Consider the following 16408-nt stretch of genomic DNA (forward strand, 5'->3'; position numbering starts at 1 on the left):
ATCAAGGAAGAAATTAATACATGTTGAAGCCACTAGTGGAGAGCACATATGATTAGCAGTCCATTGCCTTAATCACTCAGCCACCTCGTCCTATACTGCAGGGATGGCAGTTACCCCTCCAACCAGTAAACAAAGATCCGCTTGTCTCAGACTGTTAAAGTGCTCGTCCAGGATTTGAACCCGGGACCTCTCGCACCCAAAGCGAGAATCATACCCCTAGACCAACGAGCCATTTCGTCAAAGACATTTTTTTGCTATCGCCAGCAATGACGGTGAGGATATGGATTGACTTGTCGATGGTGCCAGGCCACAGTGAATCACGTGAGTTTTGTTGGTATACTTGTGAGCATAGCTGTCTTCCAAGCAGTTGACCAGGTTTCAGTTCAAATCCTCTGTAATTCATCTGCCGAGTCTTTCAGATTCAATTTTCATTTTCTGTAACAGCAAGAAACAAATGAAGAAGAGCTAAATAAAGATTTTGAAGTTGAAAAAGAAGACATCAAAACGAATTGGAGCTCATTGAATTTGAGCCGATTGACGCACCGGTATGTGAATAAATGATAAAATCCCCATTGGAATCTGTCAGTTTGAAACTAGAGATTTCACCTTTTTTTTGCACTGGATGCTTCTCAATCTTCCATAACCGCTGATGTCACACCTCTGCATTTTCGGTGAAAGGCGGCAGAGCGAGAGCGATGTTTGTCAAAACATGAGACATCCCGAATATCAGTTTTCTCATATAAATGTCTGTAGCTTCCGAACGGTTTGACCAACAAAATTGCTTGACCATTCTATGGAAAGGGGAGACTCTAACAAACACAATGCCGTTCTCAGTTTTGCTCTACGACCCCCACAAGTGTCACAGGACTCGTCTGAAGGTAACCAGTACCGGTTAAAATTACAGATTTTTAATCAAGGAAGAAATTAATACATGTTGAAGCCACTAGTGGAGAGCACAAATGATTAGCAGTCCATTGCCTTAATCACTCAGCCACCTCGTCCTATACTGCAGGGATGGCAGTTACCCCTCCAACCAGTAAACAAAGATCCGCTTGTCTCAGACTGTTAAAGGGCTCGTCCGGGATTTGAACCCGGGACCTCTCGCACCCAAAGCGGGAATCATACCCCTAGACCAACGAGCCATTTCGTCAAAGACATTTTTTTGCTATCGCCAGCAATGACGGTGAGGATATGGATTGACTTGTCGATGGTGCCAGGCCACAGTGAATCACGTGAGTTTTGTTGGTATACTTGTGAGCATAGCTGTCTTCCAAGCAGTTGACCAGGTTTCAGTTCAAATCCTCTGTAATTCATCTGCCGAGTCTTTCAGATTCAATTTTTATTTTCTGTAACAGCAAGAAACAAATGAAGAAGAGCTAAATTAAGATTTTGAAGTTGAAAAAGAAGACATCAAAACGAATTGGAGCTCATTGAATTTGAGCCGATTGACGCACCGGTATGTGAATAAATGATAAAATCCCCATTGGAATCTGTCAGTTTGAAACTAGAGATTTCACCTTTTTTTTGCACTGGATGCTTCTCAATCTTCCATAACCGCTGATGTCACACCTCTGCATTTTCGGTGAAAGGCGGCAGAGCGAGAGCGATGTTTGTCAAAACATGAGACATCCCGAATATCAGTTTTCTCATATAAATGTCTGTAGCTTCCGAACGGTTTGACCAACAAAATTGCTTGACCATTCTATGGAAAGGGGAGACTCTAACAAACACAATGCCGTTCTCAGTTTTGCTCTACGACCCCCACAAGTGTCACAGGACTCGTCTGAAGGTAACCAGTACCGGTGAAAATTACAGATTTTTAATCAAGGAAGAAATTAATACATGTTGAAGCCACTAGTGGAGAGCACAAATGATTAGCAGTCCATTGCCTTAATCACTCAGCCACCTCGTCCTATACTGCAGGGATGGCAGTTACCCCTCCAACCAGTAAACAAAGATCCGCTTGTCTCAGACTGTTAAAGGGCTCGTCCGGGATTTGAACCCGGGACCTCTCGCACCTAAAGCGAGAATCATACCCCTAGACCAACGAGCCATTTCGTCAAAGACATTTTTTTGCTATCGCCAGCAATGACGGTGAGGATATGGATTGACTTGTCGATGGTGCCAGGCCACAGTGAATCACGTGAGTTTTGTTGGTATACTTGTGAGCATAGCTGTCTTCCAAGCAGTTGACCAGGTTTCAGTTCAAATCCTCTGTAATTCATCTGCCGTGTCTTTCAGATTCAATTTTCATTTTCTGTAACAGCAAGAAACAAATGAAGAAGAGCTAAATGAAGATTTTGAAGTTGAAAAAGAAGACATCAAAACGAATTGGAGCTCATTGAATTTGAGCCGATTGACGCACCGGTATGTGAATAAATGATAAAATCCCCATTGGAATCTGTCAGTTTGAAACTAGAGATTTCACCTTTTTTTTGCACTGGATGCTTCTCAATCTTCCATAACCGCTGATGTCACACCTCTGCATTTTCGGTGAAAGGCGGCAGAGCGAGAGCGATGTTTGTCAAAACATGAGACATCCCGAATATCAGTTTTCTCATATAAATGTCTGTAGCTTCCGAACGGTTTGACCAACAAAATTGCTTGACCATTCTATGGAAAGGGGAGACTCTAACAAACACAATGCCGTTCTCAGTTTTGCTCTACGACCCCCACAAGTGTCACAGGACTCGTCTGAAGGTAACCAGTACCGGTTAAAATTACAGATTTTTAATCAAGGAAGAAATTAATACATGTTGAAGCCACTAGTGGAGAGCACAAATGATTAGCAGTCCATTGCCTTAATCACTCAGCCACCTCGTCCTATACTGCAGGGATGGCAGTTACCCCTCCAACCAGTAAGCAAAGATCCGCTTGTCTCAGACTGTTAAAGGGCTAGTCCGGGATTTGAACCCGGGACCTCTCGCACCCAAAAGCGAGAATCATACCCCTAGACCAACGAGCCATTTCGTCAAAGACATTTTTTTGCTATCGCCAGCAATGACGGTGAGGATATGGATTGACTTGTCGATGGTGCCAGGCCACAGTGAATCACGTGAGTTTTGTTGGTATACTTGTGAGCATAGCTGTCTTCCAAGCAGTTGACCAGGTTTCAGTTCAAATCCTCTGTAATTCATCTGCCGAGTCTTTCAGATTCAATTTTTATTTTCTGTAACAGCAAGAAACAAATGAAGAAGAGCTAAATGAAGATTTTGAAGTTGAAAAAGAAGACATCAAAACGAATTGGAGCTCATTGAATTTGAGCCGATTGACGCACCGGTATGTGAATAAATGATAAAATCCCCATTGGAATCTGTCAGTTTGAAACTAGAGATTTCACCTTTTTTTTGCACTGGATGCTTCTCAATCTTCCATAACCGCTGATGTCACACCTCTGCATTTTCGGTGAAAGGCGGCAGAGCGAGAGCGATGTTTGTCAAAACATGAGACATCCCGAATATCAGTTTTCTCATATAAATGTCTGTAGCTTCCGAACGGTTTGACCAACAAAATTGCTTGACCATTCTATGGAAAGGGGAGACTCTAACAAACACAATGCCGTTCTCAGTTTTGCTCTACGACCCCCACAAGTGTCACAGGACTCGTCTGAAGGTAACCAGTACCGGTTAAAATTACAGATTTTTAATCAAGGAAGAAATTAATACATGTTGAAGCCACTAGTGGAGAGCACAAATGATTAGCAGTCCATTGCCTTAATCACTCAGCCACCTCGTCCTATACTGCAGGGATGGCAGTTACCCCTCCAACCAGTAAGCAAAGATCCGCTTGTCTCAGACTGTTAAAGGGCTAGTCCGGGATTTGAACCCGGGACCTCTCGCACCCAAAGCGAGAATCATACCCCTAGACCAACGAGCCATTTCGTCAAAGACATTTTTTTGCTATCGCCAGCAATGACGGTGAGGATATGGATTGACTTGTCGATGGTGCCAGGCCACAGTGAATCACGTGAGTTTTGTTGGTATACTTGTGAGCATAGCTGTCTTCCAAGCAGTTGACCAGGTTTCAGTTCAAATCCTCTGTAATTCATCTGCCGAGTCTTTCAGATTCAATTTTTATTTTCTGTAACAGCAAGAAACAAATGAAGAAGAGCTAAATGAAGATTTTGAAGTTGAAAAAGAAGACATCAAAACGAATTGGAGCTCATTGAATTTGAGCCGATTGACGCACCGGTATGTGAATAAATGATAAAATCCCCATTGGAATCTGTCAGTTTGAAACTAGAGATTTCACCTTTTTTTTGCACTGGATGCTTCTCAATCTTCCATAACCGCTGATGTCACACCTCTGCATTTTCGGTGAAAGGCGGCAGAGCGAGAGCGATGTTTGTCAAAACATGAGACATCCCGAATATCAGTTTTCTCATATAAATGTCTGTAGCTTCCGAACGGTTTGACCAACAAAATTGCTTGACCATTCTATGGAAAGGGGAGACTCTAACAAACACAATGCCGTTCTCAGTTTTGCTCTACGACCCCCACAAGTGTCACAGGACTCGTCTGAAGGTAACCAGTACCGGTTAAAATTACAGATTTTTAATCAAGGAAGAAATTAATACATGTTGAAGCCACTAGTGGAGAGCACAAATGATTAGCAGTCCATTGCCTTAATCACTCAGCCACCTCGTCCTATACTGCAGGGATGGCAGTTACCCCTCCAACCAGTAAACAAAGATCCGCTTGTCTCAGACTGTTAAAGGGCTCGTCCGGGATTTGAACCCGGGACCTCTCGCACCCAAAGCGAGAATCATACCCCTAGACCAACGAGCCATTTCGTCAAAGACATTTTTTTGCTGTCGCCAGCAATGACGGTGAGGATATGGATTGACTTGTCGATGGTGCCAGGCCACAGTGAATCACGTGAGTTTTGTTGGTATACTTGTGAGCATAGCTGTCTTCCAAGCAGTTGACCAGGTTTCAGTTCAAATCCTCTGTAATTCATCTGCCGAGTCTTTCAGATTCAATTTTTATTTTCTGTAACAGCAAGAAACAAATGAAGAAGAGCTAAATGAAGATTTTGAAGTTGAAAAAGAAGACATCAAAACGAATTGGAGCTCATTGAATTTGAGCCGATTGACGCACCGGTATGTGAATAAATGATAAAATCCCCATTGGAATCTGTCAGTTTGAAACTAGAGATTTCACCTTTTTTTTGCACTGGATGCTTCTCAATCTTCCATAACCGCTGATGTCACACCTCTGCATTTTCGGTGAAAGGCGGCAGAGCGAGAGCGATGTTTGTCAAAACATGAGACATCCCGAATATCAGTTTTCTCATATAAATGTCTGTAGCTTCCGAACGGTTTGACCAACAAAATTGCTTGACCATTCTATGGAAAGGGGAGACTCTAACAAACACAATGCCGTTCTCAGTTTTGCTCTACGACCCCCACAAGTGTCACAGGACTCGTCTGAAGGTAACCAGTACCGGTGAAAATTACAGATTTTTAATCAAGGAAGAAATTAATACATGTTGAAGCCACTAGTGGAGAGCACAAATGATTAGCAGTCCATTGCCTTAATCACTCAGCCACCTCGTCCTATACTGCAGGGATGGCAGTTACCCCTCCAACCAGTAAACAAAGATCCGCTTGTCTCAGAGTGTTAAAGGGCTCGTCCGGGATTTGAACCCGGGACCTCTCACACCCAAAGCGAGAATCATACCCCTAGACCAACGAGCCATTTCGTGGAAGACATTTTTTTGCTGTCGCCAGCAATGACGGTGAGGATATGGATTGACTTGTCGATGGTGCCAGGCCACAGTGAATCACGTGAGTTTTGTTGGTATACTTGTGAGCATAGCTGTCTTCCAAGCAGTTGACCAGGTTTCAGTTCAAATCCTCTGTAATTCATCTGCCGAGTCTTTCAGATTCAATTTTCATTTTCTGTAACAGCAAGAAACAAATGAAGAAGAGCTAAATTAAGATTTTGAAGTTGAAAAAGAAGACATCAAAACGAATTGGAGCTCATTGAATTTGAGCCGATTGACGCACCGGTATGTGAATAAATGATAAAATCCCCATTGGAATCTGTCAGTTTGAAACTAGAGATTTCACCTTTTTTTTGCACTGGATGCTTCTCAATCTTCCATAACCGCTGATGTCACACCTCTGCATTTTCGGTGAAAGGCGGCAGAGCGAGAGCGATGTTTGTCAAAACATGAGACATCCCGAACATCAGTTTTCTCATATAAATGTCTGTAGCTTCCGAACGGTTTGACCAACAAAATTGCTTGACCATTCTATGGAAAGGGGAGACTCTAACAAACACAATGCCGTTCTCAGTTTTGCTCTACGACCCCCACAAGTGTCACAGGACTCGTCTGAAGGTAACCAGTACCGGTTAAAATTACAGATTTTTAATCAAGGAAGAAATTAATACATGTTGAAGCCACTAGTGGAGAGCACAAATGATTAGCAGTCCATTGCCTTAATCACTCAGCCACCTCGTCCTATACTGCAGGGATGGCAGTTACCCCTCCAACCAGTAAACAAAGATCCGCTTGTCTCAGACTGTTAAAGGGCTCGTCCGGGATTTGAACCTCTCGCACCCAAAGCGAGAATCATACCCCTAGACCAACGAGCCATTTCGTCAAAGACATTTTTTTGCTATCGCCAGCAATGACGGTGAGGATATGGATTGACTTGTCGATGGTGCCAGGCCACAGTGAATCACGTGAGTTTTGTTGGTATACTTGTGAGCATAGCTGTCTTCCAAGCAGTTGACCAGGTTTCAGTTCAAATCCTCTGTAATTCATCTGCCGAGTCTTTCAGATTCAATTTTTATTTTCTGTAACAGCAAGAAACAAATGAAGAAGAGCTAAATGAAGATTTTGAAGTTGAAAAAGAAGACATCAAAACGAATTGGAGCTCATTGAATTTGAGCCGATTGACGCACCGGTATGTGAATAAATGATAAAATCCCCATTGGAATCTGTCAGTTTGAAACTAGAGATTTCACCTTTTTTTTGCACTGGATGCTTCTCAATCTTCCATAACCGCTGATGTCACACCTCTGCATTTTCGGTGAAAGGCGGCAGAGCGAGAGCGATGTTTGTCAAAACATGAGACATCCCGAATATCAGTTTTCTCATATAAATGTCTGTAGCTTCCGAACGGTTTGACCAACAAAATTGCTTGACCATTCTATGGAAAGGGGAGACTCTAACAAACACAATGCCGTTCTCAGTTTTGCTCTACGACCCCCACAAGTGTCACAGGACTCGTCTGAAGGTAACCAGTACCGGTTAAAATTACAGATTTTTAATCAAGGAAGAAATTAATACATGTTGAAGCCACTAGTGGAGAGCACAAATGATTAGCAGTCCATTGCCTTAATCACTCAGCTACCTCGTCCTATACTGCAGGGATGGCAGTTACCCCTCCAACCAGTAAACAAAGATCCGCTTGTCTCAGACTGTTAAAGGGCTCGTCCGGGATTTGAACCCGGGACCTCTCGCACCCAAAGCGAGAATCATACCCCTAGACCAACGAGCCATTTCGTCAAAGACATTTTTTTGCTATCGCCAGCAATGACGGTGAGGATATGGATTGACTTGTCGATGGTGCCAGGCCACAGTGAATCACGTGAGTTTTGTTGGTATACTTGTGAGCATAGCTGTCTTCCAAGCAGTTGACCAGGTTTCAGTTCAAATCCTCTGTAATTCATCTGCCGAGTCTTTCAGATTCAATTTTTATTTTCTGTAACAGCAAGAAACAAATGAAGAAGAGCTAAATTAAGATTTTGAAGTTGAAAAAGAAGACATCAAAACGAATTGGAGCTCATTGAATTTGAGCCGATTGACGCACCGGTATGTGAATAAATGATAAAATCCCCATTGGAATCTGTCAGTTTGAAACTAGAGATTTCACCTTTTTTTTGCACTGGATGCTTCTCAATCTTCCATAACCGCTGATGTCACACCTCTGCATTTTCGGTGAAAGGCGGCAGAGCGAGAGCGATGTTTGTCAAAACATGAGACATCCCGAACATCAGTTTTCTCATATAAATGTCTGTAGCTTCCGAACGGTTTGACCAACAAAATTGCTTGACCATTCTATGGAAAGGGGAGACTCTAACAAACACAATGCCGTTCTCAGTTTTGCTCTACGACCCCCACAAGTGTCACAGGACTCGTCTGAAGGTAACCAGTACCGGTTAAAATTACAGATTTTTAATCAAGGAAGAAATTAATACATGTTGAAGCCACTAGTGGAGAGCACAAATGATTAGCAGTCCATTGCCTTAATCACTCAGCCACCTCGTCCTATACTGCAGGGATGGCAGTTACCCCTCCAACCAGTAAACAAAGATCCGCTTGTCTCAGACTGTTAAAGGGCTCGTCCGGGATTTGAACCCGGGACCTCTCGCACCCAAAGCGAGAATCATACCCCTAGACCAACGAGCCATTTCGTCAAAGACATTTTTTTGCTATCGCCAGCAATGACGGTGAGGATATGGATTGACTTGTCGATGGTACCAGGCCACAGTGAATCACGTGAGTTTTGTTGGTATACTTGTGAGCATAGCTGTCTTCCAAGCAGTTGACCAGGTTTCAGTTCAAATCCTCTGTAATTAATCTTCCGAGTCTTTCAGATTCAATTTTCATTTTCTGTAACAGCAAGAAACAAATGAAGAAGAGCTAAATGAAGATTTTGAAGTTGAAAAAGAAGACATCAAAACGAATTGGAGCTCATTGAATTTGAGCCGATTGACGCACCGGTATGTGAATAAATGATAAAATCCCCATTGGAATCTGTCAGTTTGAAACTAGAGATTTCACCTTTTTTTTTGCACTGGATGCTTCTCAATCTTCCATAACCACTGATGTCACACCTCTGCATTTTCGGTGAAAGGCGGCAGAGCGAGAGCGATGTTTGTCAAAACATGAGACATCCCGAATATCAGTTTTCTCATATAAATGTCTGTAGCTTCCGAACGGTTTGACCAACAAAATTGCTTGACCATTCTATGGAAAGGGGAGACTCTAACAAACACAATGCCGTTCTCAGTTTTGCTCTACGACCCCCACAAGTGTCACAGGACTCGTCTGAAGGTAACCAGTACCGGTTAAAATTACAGATTTTCAATCAAGGAAGAAATTAATACATGTTGAAGCCACTAGTGGAGAGCACAAATGATTAGCAGTCCATTGCCTTAATCACTCAGCCACCTCGTCCTATACTGCAGGGATGGCAGTTACCCCTCCAACCAGTAAACAAAGATCCGCTTGTCTCAGACTGTTAAAGGGCTCGTCCGGGATTTGAACCCGGGACCTCTCGCACCCAAAGCGAGAATCATACCCCTAGACCAACGAGCCATTTCGTCAAAGACATTTTTTTGCTATCGCCAGCAATGACGGTGAGGATATGGATTGACTTGTCGATGGTACCAGGCCACAGTGAATCACGTGAGTTTTGTTGGTATACTTGTGAGCATAGCTGTCTTCCAAGCAGTTGACCAGGTTTCAGTTCAAATCCTCTGTAATTAATCTTCCGAGTCTTTCAGATTCAATTTTCATTTTCTGTAACAGCAAGAAACAAATGAAGAAGAGCTAAATGAAGATTTTGAAGTTGAAAAAGAAGACATCAAAACGAATTGGAGCTCATTGAATTTGAGCCGATTGACGCACCGGTATGTGAATAAATGATAAAATCCCCATTGGAATCTGTCAGTTTGAAACTAGAGATTTCACCTTTTTTTTTGCACTGGATGCTTCTCAATCTTCCATAACCACTGATGTCACACCTCTGCATTTTCGGTGAAAGGCGGCAGAGCGAGAGCGATGTTTGTCAAAACATGAGACATCCCGAATATCAGTTTTCTCATATAAATGTCTGTAGCTTCCGAACGGTTTGACCAACAAAATTGCTTGACCATTCTATGGAAAGGGGAGACTCTAACAAACACAATGCCGTTCTCAGTTTTGCTCTACGACCCCCACAAGTGTCACAGGACTCGTCTGAAGGTAACCAGTACCGGTGAAAATTACAGATTTTTAATCAAGGAAGAAATTAATACATGTTGAAGCCACTAGTGGAGAGCACAAATGATTAGCAGTCCATTGCCTTAATCACTCAGCCACCTCGTCCTATACTGCAGGGATGGCAGTTACCCCTCCAACCAGTAAACAAAGATCCGCTTGTCTCAGAGTGTTAAAGGGCTCGTCCGGGATTTGAACCCGGGACCTCTCACACCCAAAGCGAGAATCATACCCCTAGACCAACGAGCCATTTCGTGGAAGACATTTTTTTGCTGTCGCCAGCAATGACGGTGAGGATATGGATTGACTTGTCGATGGTGCCAGGCCACAGTGAATCACGTGAGTTTTGTTGGTATACTTGTGAGCATAGCTGTCTTCCAAGCAGTTGACCAGGTTTCAGTTCAAATCCTCTGTAATTCATCTGCCGAGTCTTTCAGATTCAATTTTCATTTTCTGTAACAGCAAGAAACAAATGAAGAAGAGCTAAATTAAGATTTTGAAGTTGAAAAAGAAGACATCAAAACGAATTGGAGCTCATTGAATTTGAGCCGATTGACGCACCGGTATGTGAATAAATGATAAAATCCCCATTGGAATCTGTCAGTTTGAAACTAGAGATTTCACCTTTTTTTTTGCACTGGATGCTTCTCAATCTTCCATAACCACTGATGTCACACCTCTGCATTTTCGGTGAAAGGCGGCAGAGCGAGAGCGATGTTTGTCAAAACATGAGACATCCCGAATATCAGTTTTCTCATATAAATGTCTGTAGCTTCCGAACGGTTTGACCAACAAAATTGCTTGACCATTCTATGGAAAGGGGAGACTCTAACAAACACAATGCCGTTCTCAGTTTTGCTCTACGACCCCCACAAGTGTCACAGGACTCGTCTGAAGGTAACCAGTACCGGTGAAAATTACAGATTTTTAATCAAGGAAGAAATTAATACATGTTGAAGCCACTAGTGGAGAGCACAAATGATTAGCAGTCCATTGCCTTAATCACTCAGCCACCTCGTCCTATACTGCAGGGATGGCAGTTACCCCTCCAACCAGTAAACAAAGATCCGCTTGTCTCAGAGTGTTAAAGGGCTCGTCCGGGATTTGAACCCGGGACCTCTCACACCCAAAGCGAGAATCATACCCCTAGACCAACGAGCCATTTCGTGGAAGACATTTTTTTGCTGTCGCCAGCAATGACGGTGAGGATATGGATTGACTTGTCGATGGTGCCAGGCCACAGTGAATCACGTGAGTTTTGTTGGTATACTTGTGAGCATGATTGACATCCGGTTTGGGGCGAGCGGTCGCATTTGCATTCGCTCTGCATTCGCTCTGCAGGTAGTATAACTTTTATAACTTTTCATTACATTTCATTATAGTACAACGATTTAATTTGTCCAACCTTAGCAATTTCTTCTTAACTAGCTACATAGCCGTCTGTGTATCAAAGATAACTGCGTAATTATCGTATTTCGTCGTCTCGTTGTCCACTGCTATCTGCCCAGCAGCTAGCTAACGTCCACCGTCTACCGAATAGTAGTATAACTTTTCATTACATTTCATTATAGTACAACGGTCTGATTTTCATTTTCATTACAGTACAACGGTTTGATTTGTTTGATCTTAGCTAGCTACATAGCCGTCTTTTATCAAACATAATTGCGTCGTTATTGAGGTTCGCTAGCGAGCTATTTTCGTTCGAAATTAACGCAACGTAGCCATCACTGCTAGCTAGCCAGCTTGCCACCGAAGAGCATTGTAGAAACGATTACAATACAACGGAACGACTTGTTTTGTGTAGTGTTAGCTAGCTACATAGTTTTCTTTGCTAGCTTTGTATCTAAGATAATTGTGTAACTTTGAGTAATTATCGGTTAGCTAGCCAGCTAGTTTCGCCTGCCGCGCTGCTGTCCTCCTACCTAGCCAACACTGCTAGCTAACACTGCTAGCTAGCCAACTTCTACCGAATAGCAGCACTGTAGAAACTTACATTACAACGGAACGACTTGATTAGCGTAGTGTTAGCTAGTTGTCTTTGCTGTCCTTGTATCCATGATAATTGTGTAGTGTAGAGAAATTTAGAGAAACTGTCGAGGTCACCTAGCCAGCTTCACTTTCAACAACGCAGCTACTGCTAGCCAGGCTACTTCACCAGCCAGCAGTACTATATCATTTTAGTCAATAAGATTTGTAATTTTATTGATTTTTTGCTACGTAAGCTTAACTTTCTGAACATTCGAGACGTGTAGCCCACTTGTCATTCTAATCTCCTTTGCTTTAGCGTAGCCTCTTCTGTAGCCTGTCAAATATGTGTCTGTCTATCCCTGTTCTCTCCTCTCTGCACAGACCATACAAACGCCTCACACCGCGTGGCCGCGCCCACCCTAACCTGGTGGTCCCAGCCCGCACGACCCACGTGGAGTTCCAGGTCTCCGGTAGCCTCTGGAACTGCCGATCCGCGGCCAACAAGGCAGAGCTCATCTCAGCCTATGCCTCCCTCCAGTCCCTCGACTTCTTGGCACTGACGGAAACATGGCTCACCACAGATAACACTGCTACTCCTACTGCTCTCTCTTCGTCTGCCCACGTGTTCTCGCACACCCCGAGAGCTTCTGGTCAGCGGGGTGGTGGCACCGGGATCCTCATCTCTCCCAAGTGGTCATTCTCTCTTTCTCCCCTTACCCATCTGTCTATCGCCTCCTTTGAATTCCATGCTGTCACAGTTACCAGCCCTTTCAAGCTTAACATCCTTATCATTTATCGCCCTCCAGGTTCCCTTGGAGAGTTCATCAATGAGCTTGATGCCTTGATAAGCTCCTTTCCTGAGGACGGCTCACCTCTCACAGTTCTGGGTGACTTTAACCTCCCCATGTCTACCTTTGACTCATTCCTCTCTGCCTCCTTCTTTCCACTCCTCTCCTCTTTTGACCTCACCCTCTCACCCTCCCCCCCTACTCACAAGGCAGGCAATACGCTTGACCTCATCTTTACTAGATGCTGTTCTTCCACTAACCTCATTGCAACTCCCCTCCAAGTCTCCGACCACTACCTTGTATCCTTTTCCCTCTCGCTCTCGTCCAACACTTCCCACACTGCCCCTACTCGGATGGTATCGCGCCGTCCCAACCTTCGCTCTCTCTCCCCCGCTACTCTCTCCTCTTCCATCCTATCATCTCTTCCCTCTGCCCAAACCTTCTCCAACCTATCTCCTGATTCTGCCTCCTCAACCCTCCTCTCCTCCCTTTCTGCATCCTTTGACTCTCTATGTCCCCTATCCTCCAGGCCGGCTCGGTCCTCCCCTCCCGCTCCGTGGCTCGACGACTCATTGCGAGCTCACAGAACAGGGCTCCGGGCAGCCGAGCGGAAATGGAGGAAAACTCGCCTCCCTGCGGACCTGGCATCCTTTCACTCCCTCCTCTCTACATTTTCCTCTTCTGTCTCTGCTGCTAAAGCCACTTTCTACCACTCTAAATTCCAAGCATCTGCCTCTAACCCTAGGAAGCTCTTTGCCACCTTCTCCTCCCTCCTGAATCCTCCTCCCCCTCCCCCCCCCCTCCTCCCTCTCTGCAGACGACTTCGTCAACCATTTTGAAAAGAAGGTCGACGACATCCGATCCTCGTTTGCTAAGTCAAACGACACCGCTGGTTCTGCTCACACTGCCCTACCCTGTGCTTTGACCTCTTTCTCTCCCCTCTCTCCAGATGAAATCTCGCGTCTTGTGACGGCCGGCCGCCCAACAACCTGCCCGCTTGACCCTATCCCCTCCTCTCTTCTCCAGACCATTTCCGGAGACCTTCTCCCTTACCTCACCTCGCTCATCAACTCATCCCTGACCGCTGGCTACGTCCCTTCCGTCTTCAAGAGAGCGAGAGTTGCACCCCTTCTGAAAAAACCTACACTCGATCCCTCCGATGTCAACAACTACAGACCAGTATCCCTTCTTTCTTTTCTCTCCAAAACTCTTGAACGTGCCGTCCTTGGCCAGCTCTCCTGCTATCTCTCTCAGAATGACCTTCTTGATCCAAATCAGTCAGGTTTCAAGACTAGTCACTCAACTGAGACTGCTCTTCTCTGTATCACGGAGGCGCTCCGCACTGCTAAAGCTAACTCTCTTTCCTCTGCTCTCATCCTTCTAGACCTATCGGCTGCCTTCGATACTGTGAACCATCAGATCCTCCTCTCCACCCTCTCCGAGTTGGGCATCTCCGGCGCGGCCCACGCTTGGATTGCGTCCTACCTGACAGGTCGCTCCTACCAGGTGGCGTGGCGAGAATCTGTCTCCTCACCACGCGCTCTCACCACTGGTGTCCCCCAGGGCTCTGTTCTAGGCCCTCTCCTATTCTCGCTATACACCAAGTCACTTGGCTCTGTCATAACCTCACATGGTCTCTCCTATCATTGCTATGCAGACGACACACAACTAATCTTCTCCTTTCCCCCTTCTGATGACCAGGTGGCGAATCGCATCTCTGCATGTCTGGCAGACATATCAGTGTGGATGACGGATCACCACCTCAAGCTGAACCTCGGCAAGACGGAGCTGCTCTTCCTCCCGGGGAAGGACTGCCCGTTCCATGATCTCGCCATCACGGTTGACAACTCCATTGTGTCCTCCTCCCAGAGCGCTAAGAACCTTGGCGTGATCCTGGACAACACCCTGTCGTTCTCAACTAACATCAAGGCGGTGGCCCGTTCCTGTAGGTTCATGCTCTACAACATCCGCAGAGTACGACCCTGCCTCACACAGGAAGCGGCGCAGGTCCTAATCCAGGCACTTGTCATCTCCCGTCTGGATTACTGCAACTCGCTGTTGGCTGGGCTCCCTGCCTGTGCCATCAAACCCCTACAACTCATCCAGAACGCCGCAGCCCGTCTGGTGTTCAACCTTCCCAAGTTCTCTCACGTCACCCCGCTCCTCCGCTCTCTCCACTGGCTTCCAGTTGAAGCTCGCATCCGCTACAAGACCATGGTGCTTGCCTACGGAGCTGTGAGGGGAACGGCACCTCAGTACCTTCAGGCTCTGATCAGGCCCTACACCCAAACAAGGGCACTGCGTTCATCCACCTCTGGCCTGCTCGCCTCCCTACCACTGAGGAAGTACAGTTCCCGCTCAGCCCAATCAAAACTGTTCGCTGCTCTGGCACCCCAATGGTGGAACAAACTCCCTCACGACGCCAGGACAGCGGAGTCAATCACCACCTTCCGGAGACACCTGAAACCCCACCTCTTCAAGGAATACCTAGGATAGGATAAAGCAATCCTTCTGCCCCCCCCCCCCCCCTTAAAAGATGTAGATGCACTATTGTAAAGTGGCTGTTCCACTGGATGTCATTAGGTGAATGCACCAATTTGTAAGTCGCTCTGGATAAGAGCGTCTGCTAAATGACTTAAATGTAAATGTAAAATAGCTGTCTTCCAAGCAGTTGACCAGGTTTCAGTTCAAATCCTCTGTAATTCATCTGCCGAGTCTTTCAGATTCAATTTTCATTTTCTGTAACAGCAAGAAACAAATGAAGAAGAGCTAAATTAAGATTTTGAAGTTGAAAAAGAAGACATCAAAACGAATTGGAGCTCATTGAATTTGAGCCGATTGACGCACCGGTATGTGAATAAATGATAAAATCCCCATTGGAATCTGTCAGTTTGAAACTAGAGATTTCACCTTTTTTTTGCACTGGATGCTTCTCAATCTTCCATAACCGCTGATGTCACACCTCTGCATTTTCGGTGAAAGGCGGCAGAGCGAGAGCGATGTTTGTCAAAACATGAGACATCCCGAACATCAGTTTTCTCATATAAATGTCTGTAGCTTCCGAACGGTTTGACCAACAAAATTGCTTGACCATTCTATGGAAAGGGGAGACTCTAACAAACACAATGCCGTTCTCAGTTTTGCTCTACGACCCCCACAAGTGTCACAGGACTCGTCTGAAGGTAACCAGTACCGGTTAAAATTACAGATTTTTAATCAAGGAAGAAATTAATACATGTTGAAGCCACTAGTGGAGAGCACAAATGATTAGCAGTCCATTGCCTTAATCACTCAGCCACCTCGTCCTATACTGCAGGGATGGCAGTTACCCCTCCAACCAGTAAACAAAGATCCGCTTGTCTCAGACTGTTAAAGGGCTCGTCCGGGATTTGAACCCGGGACTTCTCGCACCCAAAGCGAGAATCATACCCCTAGACCAACGAGCCATTTCGTCAAAGACATTTTTTTGCTATCGCCAGCAATGACGGTGAGGATATGGATTGACTTGTCGATGGTACCAGGCCACAGTGAATCACGTGAGTTTTGTTGGTATACTTGTGAGCATAGCTGTCTTCCAAGCAGTTGACCAGGTTTCAGTTCAAATCCTCTGTAATTAATCTTCCGAGTCTTTCAGATTCAATTTTCATTTTCTG

General features: G+C 45.1%; 12 non-coding genes across 12 annotated transcripts; all 12 read right to left on the reverse strand.

The window, feature by feature from the left end:
- Nucleotides 1–158: 158 nt before the first annotated feature.
- On the reverse strand, nt 159–231 carry trnap-ugg (transfer RNA proline (anticodon UGG)). The gene has a single exon. It is a non-coding gene; the product is annotated as a tRNA-Pro (tRNA).
- Nucleotides 232–1070: 839 nt separating this feature from the next.
- Nucleotides 1071–1142, reverse strand: trnap-ugg (transfer RNA proline (anticodon UGG)). The gene has a single exon. It is a non-coding gene; the product is annotated as a tRNA-Pro (tRNA).
- An 839-nt stretch (nt 1143–1981) lies between these two features.
- On the reverse strand, nt 1982–2053 carry trnal-uag (transfer RNA leucine (anticodon UAG)). Its single transcript has one exon. It is a non-coding gene; the product is annotated as a tRNA-Leu (tRNA).
- Nucleotides 2054–3804: 1751 nt separating this feature from the next.
- Nucleotides 3805–3876, reverse strand: trnap-ugg (transfer RNA proline (anticodon UGG)). Its single transcript has one exon. It is a non-coding gene; the product is annotated as a tRNA-Pro (tRNA).
- Nucleotides 3877–4715: 839 nt separating this feature from the next.
- Nucleotides 4716–4787, reverse strand: trnap-ugg (transfer RNA proline (anticodon UGG)). The gene has a single exon. It is a non-coding gene; the product is annotated as a tRNA-Pro (tRNA).
- Nucleotides 4788–5626: 839 nt separating this feature from the next.
- trnap-ugg (transfer RNA proline (anticodon UGG)) lies at nt 5627–5698 on the reverse strand. Its single transcript has one exon. It is a non-coding gene; the product is annotated as a tRNA-Pro (tRNA).
- Nucleotides 5699–7441: 1743 nt separating this feature from the next.
- trnap-ugg (transfer RNA proline (anticodon UGG)) lies at nt 7442–7513 on the reverse strand. The gene has a single exon. It is a non-coding gene; the product is annotated as a tRNA-Pro (tRNA).
- An 839-nt stretch (nt 7514–8352) lies between these two features.
- Nucleotides 8353–8424, reverse strand: trnap-ugg (transfer RNA proline (anticodon UGG)). Its single transcript has one exon. It is a non-coding gene; the product is annotated as a tRNA-Pro (tRNA).
- An 840-nt stretch (nt 8425–9264) lies between these two features.
- Nucleotides 9265–9336, reverse strand: trnap-ugg (transfer RNA proline (anticodon UGG)). The gene has a single exon. It is a non-coding gene; the product is annotated as a tRNA-Pro (tRNA).
- Nucleotides 9337–10176: 840 nt separating this feature from the next.
- trnap-ugg (transfer RNA proline (anticodon UGG)) lies at nt 10177–10248 on the reverse strand. The gene has a single exon. It is a non-coding gene; the product is annotated as a tRNA-Pro (tRNA).
- Nucleotides 10249–11088: 840 nt separating this feature from the next.
- On the reverse strand, nt 11089–11160 carry trnap-ugg (transfer RNA proline (anticodon UGG)). The gene has a single exon. It is a non-coding gene; the product is annotated as a tRNA-Pro (tRNA).
- Nucleotides 11161–16129: 4969 nt separating this feature from the next.
- On the reverse strand, nt 16130–16201 carry trnap-ugg (transfer RNA proline (anticodon UGG)). Its single transcript has one exon. It is a non-coding gene; the product is annotated as a tRNA-Pro (tRNA).
- Between the last annotated feature and the right edge of the window lie 207 nt (nt 16202–16408).

Source organism: Salvelinus fontinalis, unplaced genomic scaffold (assembly GCF_029448725.1).
Source record: "Salvelinus fontinalis isolate EN_2023a unplaced genomic scaffold, ASM2944872v1 scaffold_0628, whole genome shotgun sequence".
Lineage (NCBI taxonomy): Eukaryota > Metazoa > Chordata > Actinopteri > Salmoniformes > Salmonidae > Salvelinus > Salvelinus fontinalis.